This window comes from Eptatretus burgeri, chromosome 4, assembly GCF_056783735.1.
Source record: "Eptatretus burgeri isolate ZD-2024b chromosome 4, Ebu_testis_v1, whole genome shotgun sequence".
NCBI lineage: Eukaryota > Metazoa > Chordata > Myxini > Myxiniformes > Myxinidae > Eptatretus > Eptatretus burgeri.
The window spans coordinates 122963948-122977090 of NC_140964.1; the positions used below are offsets into that span (position 1 = coordinate 122963948).

At 35.7% G+C, this 13143-nt stretch overlaps 1 protein-coding gene and 1 long non-coding RNA gene across 13 annotated transcripts in view; one reads left to right on the forward strand and one right to left on the reverse strand.

Annotated features, from left to right (window-relative positions):
* LOC147029018 (nectin-3-like) overlaps window positions 1-13143 on the reverse strand; it is a 427027-nt gene that overhangs the window by 130635 nt on the left and 283249 nt on the right. The gene's annotated exons all lie outside the window — the stretch shown is intronic.
* LOC147029019 (uncharacterized) lies at window positions 10303-11754 on the forward strand. 2 transcript variants are annotated; one of them, XR_015056965.1, is made up of 3 exons: window positions 10303-10983; window positions 11255-11312; window positions 11589-11754. It is a non-coding gene; the product is annotated as an uncharacterized LOC147029019 (long non-coding RNA). The 2 variants fall into 2 exon arrangements; XR_015056966.1 differs by lacking the exon at window positions 11589-11754 and having other exon boundaries at window positions 11255-11327.

A 13143-nucleotide genomic window follows, 5' to 3' on the forward strand; every position in this document is an offset into this window, starting at 1 on the left:
AGAGAAGGAGGAAAGAGAGAATGAATAAATATCAAAATATGGAAACCAGTGAGATTCAAAAAAGATTGGTGGTATTACAGAAAATAACTCAACCCACCGAGGAGGAAAACAAAGAATTGACAAGTCTATTTGCAATATTTTCTTCAAGACTATTAACATCGTCAAGCTATTCATTTTAATTCAAGTTTTTTATTAAATAAATGGAGGAGAGAGTGAAGGCATTTCTAAGGATTCTTTATGTTTTAAAAATTAAGATTCAAATGTGCATGTTGGAAACTAAAAAGGTTTTTGCACTCTGCAGGAATTTTTCTCATAAATAAATGAGTTATTGTCTCAAATGTAAAAAGAAAACTAATACTAAAAATATTTCATATATTAAAAGTAAAAATAACAGGGTTATACAAAAAGGTATATGTTCGGTGTGTGGTTCAAAAAAAATCAATTTATCTCCAAACACAAACTCGGAGGAGATATACAAAAGTTTTTATCAGGAAGTAAATTTACAACTACTGGAATACCAGGGGAATTACATCTTCCAGGTTATTCTTTCTGTGGTCCAGGCACAAACTTGGATAAAAGATTAGATGAGGCAGACAATCCTAAATCCTGGAGTAAACCAATCAATAGAGTTGATGAAGTGTGCATGAGACACGATATTGATTATGGGAATACCACAACGTTGGAAGAAAAGCATGAAGCCGATAGAGAAATGTTGTATAATTTGTCTCTGATACAAAATCCAACCTTGAGAGAAAAAGTTGATAGGTTCATCGTGAAGAAGATGATTAGTGCTAAATTGAAACTTGGACTTGGAAATTCAAAAAACTTATAGGCTCTAATGATGCCATTAAGACTGAAGAGCAATTAGCTGATGAATTACATAAACCAATATTCACAAAGTTTCAGAGAAGGAAAGTTTATTCCAAGGAAGTTGATTATATCTGGTCTGCTGATTTGATTGAACTCAATAATGATAAGGGGTACAAGTATGCTTTAACCGTTATTGATTTGAGGAGTAGATATGCATGGGTTGTCCCTTTAAAAAACAAAACAGGTAATACTCTTATGTTAGCTTTTCAACAGATATTTAATAAAAGTAAGAGAAAACCTAAGAAATTGTGGACTGATGAGGGTAGAGAGTTTTATAACAAGACATTTATGAATTTTCTAAAAAATAACAGTATTACATTATACAGTACCTTTAATGAAGGGAAGGCAGTTGTTGCTGAACGTTTTAATCGTACCTTAAAAGAGAGACTATATAAAAAATTCACACAACTCGGTTCACAACAATGGTCATCTTTTATTCAGGATATTGTGGATAAGTATAATGACACGATTCACACGTCAACGAATATGAAGCCATCAGAAACATTTACAAAATTAAAATATGAAAAAGAGATTAATGTCAGAAAACCTAAGTTCAAAGTTGGTGATATCGTAAGAATATATAGGTGGAAATCTCATTTTGAAAAGGGTTTTACTGAACGATGGACGAAAGAACTTTTTAAAATTGTTGATGTAATCGATACAGTTCCTTGGACTTATAAAATATATGATTTGGAAGGGAAGAGATTTTAGGTTCATTTTATTCACAGGAATTACAAAAGACAAAACTAAGCAGATAATACACCTTTGTGGACACTCGAGGGCCAAGTCCGAGGTGTATAACAGTATATAATGTGTGTCAAGGGGTGGACGTTCTTACATCTGTGAACCCCAAACACAGAATCCTCAACTGAATAGTCAAGGCTTAACTTTTGTTTGTGTGTGTGTGTGTGTGTGCAATGGGAGCAATAGGTTGGCGCTTCACTCCCTCCTACTATACACCGTTGTGGACACTCGAGGGCCAAGTCCGAGGTGTATAACAGTATATAATGTGTGTCAAGGGGTGGACGTTCTTACATCTGTGAACCCCAAACACAGAATCCTCAACTGAATAGTCAAGGCTTAACTTTTGTTTGTTGATGTGTATGTGTGTGTGTGTCCCAACCCTCACATTCAAAATCTCAACCCCAACCCTCACATTCAAAATCTCAACCCCAACTCAATCCTCGCCCAACACAATGTCTTTTTCAAAATGAGATTTCCACCTATATATATATATATATATATATTTTTACGTTTTTTTTTTCTTCTTCCAATTCTGTCTTTTAAGGCTTTCAGGTTTGATGACGTAGAAAGGGGGAGTAAGCCTGCACTTTCTTCCCAGAACTTTCTTGATCTTGCTCCCATCAAGCACCATCCGACAAAGAACTACATCGATAGGTTTAGATCCCAAAGAGTGATTGCAACTCCAAAAGTCTCCAAAATATAAATAAATAAAATAATAATAATAATAAATAAATAAATAAATAAATAAAAGCCCCCAAAAAAGTTTCAAGTGTCCAACATAAACCCAACTTTCCAAGTCTTCAAGGTATAACCACATTCCCGTTGAGTTTCCAAGATATGTATCACATTGTGAGTTATCAATCCAGAACCCACATTTCAAGTATTCAAAGTAAAACCAACTTACAAAGTCTCTTAAGGATAACTCATTTACTGATTTTTTCAAAATTTGTGAGTCTCCAAGGTAGGACCCATATTTAGAACCATCTTGGCAGAACCCTTTTCCTGAGTCTCCAAGGTAGTTATTTAAACCATCAAGGCAGAACTCATTTACTGATTTTTCAAAATTTGTGAGTCTCCAAGGTAGGCCCCATATTTAGAACCATCTTGGCAGAACCCTTTTCCTGAGTCTCCAAGGTAGTTATTTAAACCATCAAGGCAGAACTCATTTACTGATTTTTTCAAAATTTGTGAGTCTCCAAGGTAGGCCCCATATTTAGAACCATCTTGGCAGAACCCTTTTCCTGAGTCTCCAAGGTAGTTATTTAAACCATCAAGGCAGAACTCATTTACTGATTTTTTCAAAATTTGTGAGTCTCCAAGGTAGGCCCCATATTTAGAACCATCTTGGCAGAACCCTTTTCCTGAGTCTCCAAGGTAGTTATTTAAACCATCAAGGCAGAACTCATTTCTTGATTTTTCAAAATTTGTGAGTCTCCAAGGTAAAACTTGTATTCTGGCTCATCAAGGTATAACTTGTTCAGTGGGTATTGTCTTGATAACTCACAATGAGTACTATTGCTGTAAAACTCTTTTTCAGGATTTTGCTGGTCTCCAAGGTATAACTCTTTGGTTGGGTCATCAAGGACGAACTCGTTCTGTGGGTCTTGGTCGCTCATAAGGTCTTCAACCAAGCCAACAATTTCGCCCCAAGTTGTAGCAAAAGCAGTATTTTCATTTCGTATTTCAGACACAATTTCCTGTGAGAGAAAATAATAATGTATTAATTAAGTTATTTAATTATTAAATGAGTATGCTTCAATCAAAGTTTGAAAATAGGAAAATAAAAAATCTTACCTCAATAGATAAGAGGTTTGAATCCAGTTCATCAACTTGAAGGTTTAGTTCCATACAAGACAGAGAGTTCCAAGGAACACCAAAGTCATCCCACTCAAGGTCTTGGTCGCTCATAAGGTCTTCAACCAAGCCAACAATTTCCCCCAAGTTGTAGCAAAAGCAGTATTTTCATTTTGTATTTCAGATACAATTTCCTGTGAGAGAAAATAATAATGTATTAATTAAGTTATTTAATTATTAAATGAGTATGCTTCAATCAAAGTTTGAAAATAGGAAAATAAAAAATCTTACCTCAATAGATAAGAGGTTTGAATCCAGTTCATCAACTTGAAGGTTTAGTTCCATAGAAGACAGAGAGTTCGAGACAAGCACACAGAACACCATTGCCAGCAAAAACAAATGTTTAAAATGGAGCCTGGGTTTGAAGCTTTTAAAGAGAAAGACTGGTGGGTGTGGTTTCCTTTGGAAATTCCCTGGGCAAGCCTAGGCAAGCCTTCATTGGGAAATTTTTCAAAACCATAACATCCTGTAATTTTCTAGTGATTTCTTTGTGAGTCAGAGATGAACTGGAAATGATGTAAGAGTGGGCGGAGCTTAGGAAAAGTGGGCGTGGCTTAGAAAAAATACCTTATGAAAAGTGGGCGGAGCTTAGCAAAAGTGGGCGGGGCTTAGGAAAAGTGGGCGTGGCTTAGAAAAAATACCTCATGAAAAGTGGGCGGGGCTTAACAAAAGTGGGCGGGGCTTAAAGAAAAGTGGGCGGGGCTTAACAAAAATAACCTGTGGCTCAGGAGGTGGTCAAACAAGAGCATTAAGAGAAGTTTATCATTTCGTAATGGCACAAATGGGGTATCTTAAAAAATATAAAGATTCAAATGTTTTGTTTGTCAATATTTTAGATGGGGATTATTGTGCAAAGAAAATTAAACTATTGAAGGAATTTGAGAATGAACAAATCTTTATAGGTTCAATGAGTGAGCTGTTCAACCCCCAGGTGTTCAATTCAATGAGGTTCAACCTCCAGGTTAAAAGGGGAGACAAATAAATATACCTTGGGATAAAAAGGGGATTTATTTTTAGGGAAAAAAATATGAATCGCTGAAAATCCCCCATTCATTTACATGGGGAAAAGTGAGCCAGAATCAGTATTCTTTCCCTACTCATATTACATGTGGAATATTAAATATCCCTATTCTATGAGGAATGTTAAATTTCCCTATTCTGTATGGAATGTTAAATATCCCTATTCTGTGTGGAATGTTAAATATCCCTATTCTGTGTGGAATATTGAATATCCCTATTCTGTGTGGAATGTTAAATATCCCTATTCTATGAGGAATGTTAAATGCCCCTATAATGTGTGGAATATTAAATATCCCTATTCTGTGTGGAATATTAAATATCCCTATTCTTTGTGGAATGTTAAATATCCCCATTCTGTTTGGAATGTTAAATATCCCTATTCTGTGTGGAATATTAAATATCCCAATTCTGTGTGGAATATTAAATATCCCTTTTCTGTGTGGAGTATTTAATATCCCTATTCTGTGTGGAATGTTAAATATCCCAATTCTGTGTGGAATGTTAAATATCCCTATTCTGTGTGGAATTTTAAATCTCCCTATTCTGTGTGGAATGTTAAATATCCCTATTCTGTGTGGAATGTTAAATATCCATATTCTGTGTGGAATGTTAAATATCCCTATTCTGTGTGGAATATCAAATATCCCTATTCTGTGTGGAATGTTAAATATCCCAATTCTGTGTGGAATGTTAAATACCCCTATTCTGTGTGGAATGTTAAATATCCCAATTCTGTGTGGAATGTTAAATATCCCTATTCTGTGTGGAATGTTAAATATCCCTTTTCTGTGTGGAATGTTAAATATCCCGATTCCGTGTGGAATGTAAATTATCCCTATTCTGTGTGGAATGTTAAATATCCCTGTTCTTTGTGGAATGTTAAATATCCCTGTTCTATCTGGAATTATAAATTTCCCTATTGTCTGTGGAATGTTAAAAATCCCTATTATATGTGGAATATTAAATATCCCTATTATATGTGGAATGTTAAATATCCCTATTCTGTATGGAAAGTTAAATATCCCTCTTCTGTGTGGAATATTAAATATCCCTATTCTGTGTGGAATATTAAATATCCCTATTCTGTGTGGAATATTAAATATCCCTATTCTTTGTGGAATGTTAAATATCCCAATTCTGTGTGGAATATTAAATATCCCTTTTCAGTGTGGAGTATTTAATATCCCTATTCTGTGTGGAATGTTAAATATCCCAATTCTGTGTGGAATGTTAAATATCCCTATTCTGTGTGGAATTTTAAATCTCCCTATTCTGTGTGGAATGTTAAATATCCCTATTCTGTGTGGAATGTTAAATATCCATATTCTGTGTGGAATGTTAAATATTCCTATTCTGTGTGGAATATTAAATATCCCTATTCTGTGTGGAATATTAAATATCCCTATTCTTTGTGGAATGTTAAATATCCCTATTCTGTTTGGAATGTTAAATATCCCTATTCTGTTTGGAATATTAAATATCCCAATTCTGTGTGGAATATTAAATATCCCTTTTCTGTGTGGAGTATTTAATATCCCTATTCTGTGTGGAATGTTAAATATCCCAATTCTGTGTGGAATGTTAAATATCCCTATTCTGTGTGGAATTTTAAATCTCCCTATTCTGTGTGGAATGTTAAATATCCCTATTCTGTGTGGAATGTTAAATATCCATATTCTGTGTGGAATGTTAAATATCCCTATTCTGTGTGGAATATTAAATATCCCTATTCTGTGTGGAATGTTAAATATCCCTTTTCTGTGTGGAATGTTAAATATCACTGTTCTTTGTGGAATTATAAATGTCTCTCTTCAATGTGGAATGTTAAAAATCCTTATTATATGTGGAATATTAAATATCCCTATTATGTGTGGAATGTTAAATATCCCTATTATGTGTGGAATGTTAAATATCCCTATTATGTGTGGAATATTAAATATCCCTATTATGTGTGGAATGTTAAATATCCCTATTCTGTGTGGAAAGTTAAATATCCATATTCTGTGTGGAATATTAAATATCCCTATTCTATGTGGAATGTTAAATATCCCTATTCTATGTGGAATGTTAAATATCCCTATTCTGTGTGGAATATTAAATATCCCTATTCTGTGTGGAATATGAAATATCCCTATTCTGTGTGGAATGTTAAATATCCCTATTCTGTGTGGAATATGAAATATCCCTATTCTGTGTGGAATATGAAATATCCCTATTCTGTGTGGAATATGAAATATCCCTATTCTGTGTGGAATGTTAAATATCCCTATTCTATGAGGAATGTTAAATATCCCAATTCTGTGTGGAATGTTAAATATCCCTATTCTGTGTGGAATGTTAAATATCCCTTTTCTGTGTGGAATGTTAAATATCCCGATTCCGTGTGGAATGTAAATTATCCCTATTCTGTGTGGAATGTTAAATATCCCTGTTCTTTGTGGAATGTTAAATATCCCTGTTCTATCTGGAATTATAAATTTCCCTATTGTCTGTGGAATGTTAAAAATCCCTATTATATGTGGAATATTAAATATCCCTATTATATGTGGAATGTTAAATATCCCTATTCTGTGTGGAAAGTTAAATATCCATATTCTGTGTGGAATATTAAATATCCCTATTCTATGTGGAATATTAAATATCCCTTTTCTGTGTGGAGTATTTAATATCCCTATTCTGTGTGGAATGTTAAATATCCCAATTCTGTGTGGAATGTTAAATATCCCTATTCTGTGTGGAATTTTAAATCTCCCTATTCTGTGTGGAATGTTAAATATCCCTATTCTGTGTGGAATGTTAAATATCCATATTCTGTGTGGAATGTTAAATATCCCTATTCTGTGTGGAATATCAAATATCCCTATTCTGTGTGGAATGTTAAATATCCCAATTCTGTGTGGAATGTTAAATACCCCTATTCTGTGTGGAATGTTAAATATCCCAATTCTGTGTGGAATGTTAAATATCCCTATTCTGTGTGGAATGTTAAATATCCCTTTTCTGTGTGGAATGTTAAATATCCCGATTCCGTGTGGAATGTAAATTATCCCTATTCTGTGTGGAATGTTAAATATCCCTGTTCTTTGTGGAATGTTAAATATCCCTGTTCTATCTGGAATTGTAAATTTCCCTATTGTCTGTGGAATGTTAAAAATCCCTATTATATATGGAATATTAAATATCCCTATTATATGTGGAATGTTAAATATCCCTCTTCTGTGTGGAATATTAAATATCCCTATTCTGTGTGGAATATTAAATATCCCTATTCTTTGTGGAATGTTAAATATCCCTATTCTGTGTGGAATGTTAAATATCCATATTCTGTGTGGAATGTTAAATATCCCTATTCTGTGTGGAATATTAAATATCCCAATTCTGTGTGGAATATTAAATATCCCTTTTCAGTGTGGAGTATTTAATATCCCTATTCTGTGTGGAATGTTAAATATCCCAATTCTGTTTGGAATGTTAAATATCCCTATTCTGTGTGGAATTTTAAATCTCCCTATTCTGTGTGGAATGTTAAATATCCCTATTCTGTGTGGAATGTTAAATATCCATATTCTGTGTGGAATGTTAAATATCCCTATTCTGTGTGGAATATTAAATATCCCTATTCTGTGTGGAATATTAAATATCCCTATTCTTTGTGGAATGTTAAATATCCCTATTCTGTTTGGAATGTTAAATATCCCTATTCTGTTTGGAATATTAAATATCCCAATTCTGTGTGGAATATTAAATATCCCTTTTCTCTGTGGAGTATTTAATATCCCTATTCTGTGTGGAATGTTAAATATCCCAATTCTGTGTGGAATGTTAAATATCCCTATTCTGTGTGGAATTTTAAATCTCCCTATTCTGTGTGGAATGTTAAATATCCCTATTCTGTGTGGAATGTTAAATATCCATATTCTGTGTGGAATGTTAAATATCCCTATTCTGTGTGGAATATTAAATATCCCTATTCTGTGTGGAATGTTGAATATCCCTTTTCTGTGTGGAATGTTAAATATCACTGTTCTTTGTGGAATTATAAATGTCTCTCTTCAATGTGGAATGTTAAAAATCCTTATTATATGTGGAATATTAAATATCCCTATTATGTGTGGAATGTTAAATATCCCTATTCTGTGTGGAAAGTTAAATATCCCTATTCTGTGTGGAATATTAAATATCCCTATTCTATGTGGAATGTTAAATATCCCTATTCTATGTGGAATGTTAAATATCCCTATTCTATGTGGAATGTTAAATATCCCTATTCTGTGAGGAATATGAAATATCCCTATTCTGTGTGGAATATGAAATATCCCTATTCTGTGTGGAATGTTAAATATCCCTATTCTGTGTGGAATATGAAATATCCCTATTCTGTGTGGAATGTTAAATATCCCTATTCTGTGTGGAATATGAAATATCCCTATTCTGTGTGGAATGTTAAATATCCCTATTCTATGAGGAATGTTGAATGCCCCTATAATGTGTGGAATGTTTAATATCCCTATTATGGGTGGAATGTTAAATATCCCTATTCTTTGTGGAATGTAAAATATCCCTATTCTGTGTGGAATGTTAAATATCCCTTTTCTGTGTGGAATGTTAAATATCCCTATTCTGTGTGGAATATTAAATATCCCTATTCTGTGTGGAATGTTAAATATCCCTATTCTGTGTGGAATGTTAAATATCCCTATTCTGTGTGGAATATTAAATATCCCTATTCTATGTGGAATGTTAAATATCCCTATTCTATGTGGAATGTTAAATATCCCTATTCTGTGTGGAATATGAATACTGGTTCTGGCTCACTTTTCCCCATGTAAATGAATGGGGGATTTTCAGCCATGAAATTTTTCTTTTTTTTCCCCTAAAAAAATAAATCCCCTTTTTAGCCCAAGGTATATTTATTTGTCTCCCCTTTTAACCTGGAGCCTGGTGTTGGCTTAGTGGTTAGGGTGGCGGCTTGGGATCCCAGGGTCCTGAGTTCAAGCCCCGTTGGCTGCTGAATTAACACCAGGGGGTTGACTCAGCCTGCCATCCTTCCGAGGTCGGCGAAATGAGTGCCAGTGTACTGGTCCCGGTGTATGCCCCGGTTAGAATAGGTGTACCATATCCCTGTGTGTCGTAAGAGGCGACCAGGGTTGGCGTCAGGAAGGGCATCCGGCCATAAAACATTGCCTCAAGAAAAAGCCAAACCCCTGCACAGCAGGGAACCTGCACAGCAGGGAAAAATGGCTGTAAAAACGGTCATTTTTTTATTTCCCCTTTTAACCTCGGGGCTCTCCATTCAAATAGCCCATACAACAAGATAAAGATTTGTTAAAGGTGATTCTAAAGAAATATCTGAAACGTCGAAGCCTCGGGGCACTCTCTATTCAAATAACCCATACAACAAGATAAAGATTTGTAAAAGGTGATTCTAAAGAAAGATCTGAAACGCCTAAGCCCCGGGACACTCTTTATCAGATAACCCATAGAACAAGATAAAGATTTGTTAAAGGTGATTCTAAAGAAATATCTGAAACGTCTAAGCCTCGGGGCACTCTTTATCAAATAACCAATGCATATTGTTTAGCTCACTCATTGAACCTATAAACATTTGTTCATTCTCAAATTCCTTCAATAGTTTAATTTTCTTTGCACAATAATCCCCATCTAAAATATTGAAAAACAAAACATTTGAATCTTTATATTTTTTAAGATACCCCTTTTGTGCCATTACGAAATGATAAACTTCTCTTAATGATCTCATTTGGCCACCGCCGGAGTTGCAAATCATTTTTGTACATAAACCACGCCATAAAAAAAGTTTTGTTTCAAATGTTTTCAGTTCGTGTTCTGAGATAAAATATAAACACGAGACCTTGTCTCACAGAATAGTTCCTATTTTTTCACAGCATGACAGCCCAAAACCACTTCCTCATTCACACAGCACGACCGTGTCAAAAAAACACTTCCTCATTTTCACGGCATGAACTGAAAACATTTGAAGCAAAACTTTTTTTATGGCGTGGTTTATGTACAAAAATGATTTGCAACTCGGGCGGTGGCCAGATGAGATCATTAAGAGAAGCTTGTCATTTCCTGTGGCCACACCCAATGATTAAGCAATCTCCTCATCGTTGCTTTATAAGCGGTTCGCCAGACAAAGTTTCTGCCAGACGGGATTTTCATTTTTACAACTGAGGCATGGGCGATCTTTCTTCCGATGAAGACAACAGCCCACTACAGAGTTGGTAAGTTTGTGTATGGTTTTCTCTTTGAACGATGAAGCAAATGATTATTAATTAAATCATGATAATTCTGATATATATATTTTTTCCCTGACAGGGCATTGGAAGAAATTGAGTTTACATATCACGACGTGGTTCATGAAATTAATACTCTTATTGAAGAGATCAATGATATTAGAAGAGAATTGAAAGACATTTACAATGAGTGGCACGAAGTCTTATCACGTCCTCTCATCTCGAAGGAATTAAACCAATGGTGAGACATGTGTGTGTGTGTCTCTCTCTCTGTCTGTCTTTCTACCTACCTCTCTCTGCTCTTATTGAAGAGGTCAATGATTTATAATGACTGGTCTCTGATCTCGAATGAATTAAACCAATGGTGAGGCACGTGTGTGTGTCTATGTGTGTGTGTATGTGTGTGTGTGTGTGCGTGTGTGTGTGTGTGTGTGTGTGTTGCTTTCCCTGTCTGTTTGTATCTCTCTCTGTCTGTCTCTTCATCTATACCCTTGACTTATTTTTTTTTTCAGCACTATCGCACAACATCAGCTGTTGAAGCAATCTTGTACAACACATGATTTTCTGGAGGTAAATATTTCTGAATTATTATTAATATCACTCGTACAACACATGATTTTCTGGAGGTAAATATTTCTGAATTATTATTAATATCACTCTCTCTTTAGAATGTCGCCTTATGTTGGTTGGACGTGGTTTTGTCAGTACACTGGAATTCATTTTATTGACCTTGAAAGGATGACAGGCTCCTGGTGTGTTAATTCAGTGGCCAACGAGGCTTACTCATATTACCATGTAATTATCTTTATAAAACCTAATTATTATCCACTTTTTGTTTCAAAACAGAATATGGTGTCTGAGTTTCGAAATCACAAGACATCTGAAGAAGATTGCTGGGAAAGATTATACATTCTCGCAAATGAATATTTAATATTTTCAATATTAATAAATTATATTTGCTTTGTTTACAATTACTTGATTCTGAATTACAAAAAAAGAATCAAGACATGAACGAGAGGGAGGGGGGAGATGGGGGGGTAGGTGCGCTCCCCCAATGACCCATCACCCCCTCATCCCATCCCTCCCCTCCCCATGTGTGTGTGTGGGGAAGGGTGGGGGTGGGATGAGGGAGGTGGTGGGTCAAAGGTGGGGGCGCACAGGGGGGATAAGGGGGGTGGGGCTTGTGTGGGCGGGGCTTGTGTGGGCGGGGCTTCGGTGGGGCTTGTGTGGGCGGGGTGTGTGTGGGTGGGGCTTGTGTGGGTGGGGCTTGTGTGGGGGGGGTTTATGTGGGTGGAGCTTGTGTGGGAGGGGTTTATGTGGACAGGGTTTATGTGTGTGGAGTTTTTGTGTGGAGCTTGTGTAGGCAGGGCTTATGTGGGAGGGGTTTATGTGGGCAGGGTTTATGTGGGAGGGGTGAATGTGGATGAGGCTTATGTGGATGAGGTTTGTGTGGATAAATGGATGGGTGGTGAGATGGGGGGATGGGTGGATGAGTGGAGCTTGTGTGGATGGGTGGATAATTTTTTAATTAAATAAACATGTTGTGTGTGTGGGGAACTAATTAACTAATCACTAATTATGTGAATATGATGAATATGGGTGGAGCTTGTGTGGGGTTTGTGTGTGTGGAGCTTGTGTGGAGTTTTTGTGTGGAGCTTGTGTGGAGCTTGTGTGGGGTTTGTGTGGGGTTTGTGTGGGCGGGGCTTCGGTGGGAGGGGCGTGTGTGGGCGGAGTCAAAAAGGGGCGGAGTCAAAAAAATTCAATTTATTGGAGCTTGTGAGGGGTTTGTGTGTGGTGGGGTTTGTGTGGGGTTTGTGTGGGTGGGGCTTGTGTGGGCGGGGGCTTGTGTGGGTGGAGTCAAAAAGGGGCGGAGTCAAAAAATTTCAATTTATCTTTGTCTTTTGTAATACCTGTGAATAAAATGAACCTAAAATCTCTTCCCCTTCCAAATCATATATCTTATAAGTCCAAGGAACCGTATCTATTACATCAACAATTTTAAAAAGCTCGTTGGTCCATCTTTTCGTATAACCTTTTTCAAAATGAGATTTCCACCTATATATTCTTACGATATCACCAACTTTGAACTTAGGTTTTCTGACATTAATCTCTTTTTCATATTTTAATTTTGTAAATGTTTCTGATGGTTTCATATTTGTTGCCGTGTGAATCGTGTCATTATACTTATCCACAATATCCTGAATAAAAGATGACCATTGTTGTGAACCGAGTTGTGTGAATTTTTTATATAGTCTCTCTTTTAAGGTACGATTAAAACGTTCAACAACAACTGCCTTCCCTTCATTAAAGGTACTGTATAATGTAATACTGTTATTTTTTAGAAAATTCATAAATGTCTTGTTATAAAACTCTCTACCCTCATCAGTCCACAATTTTTTAG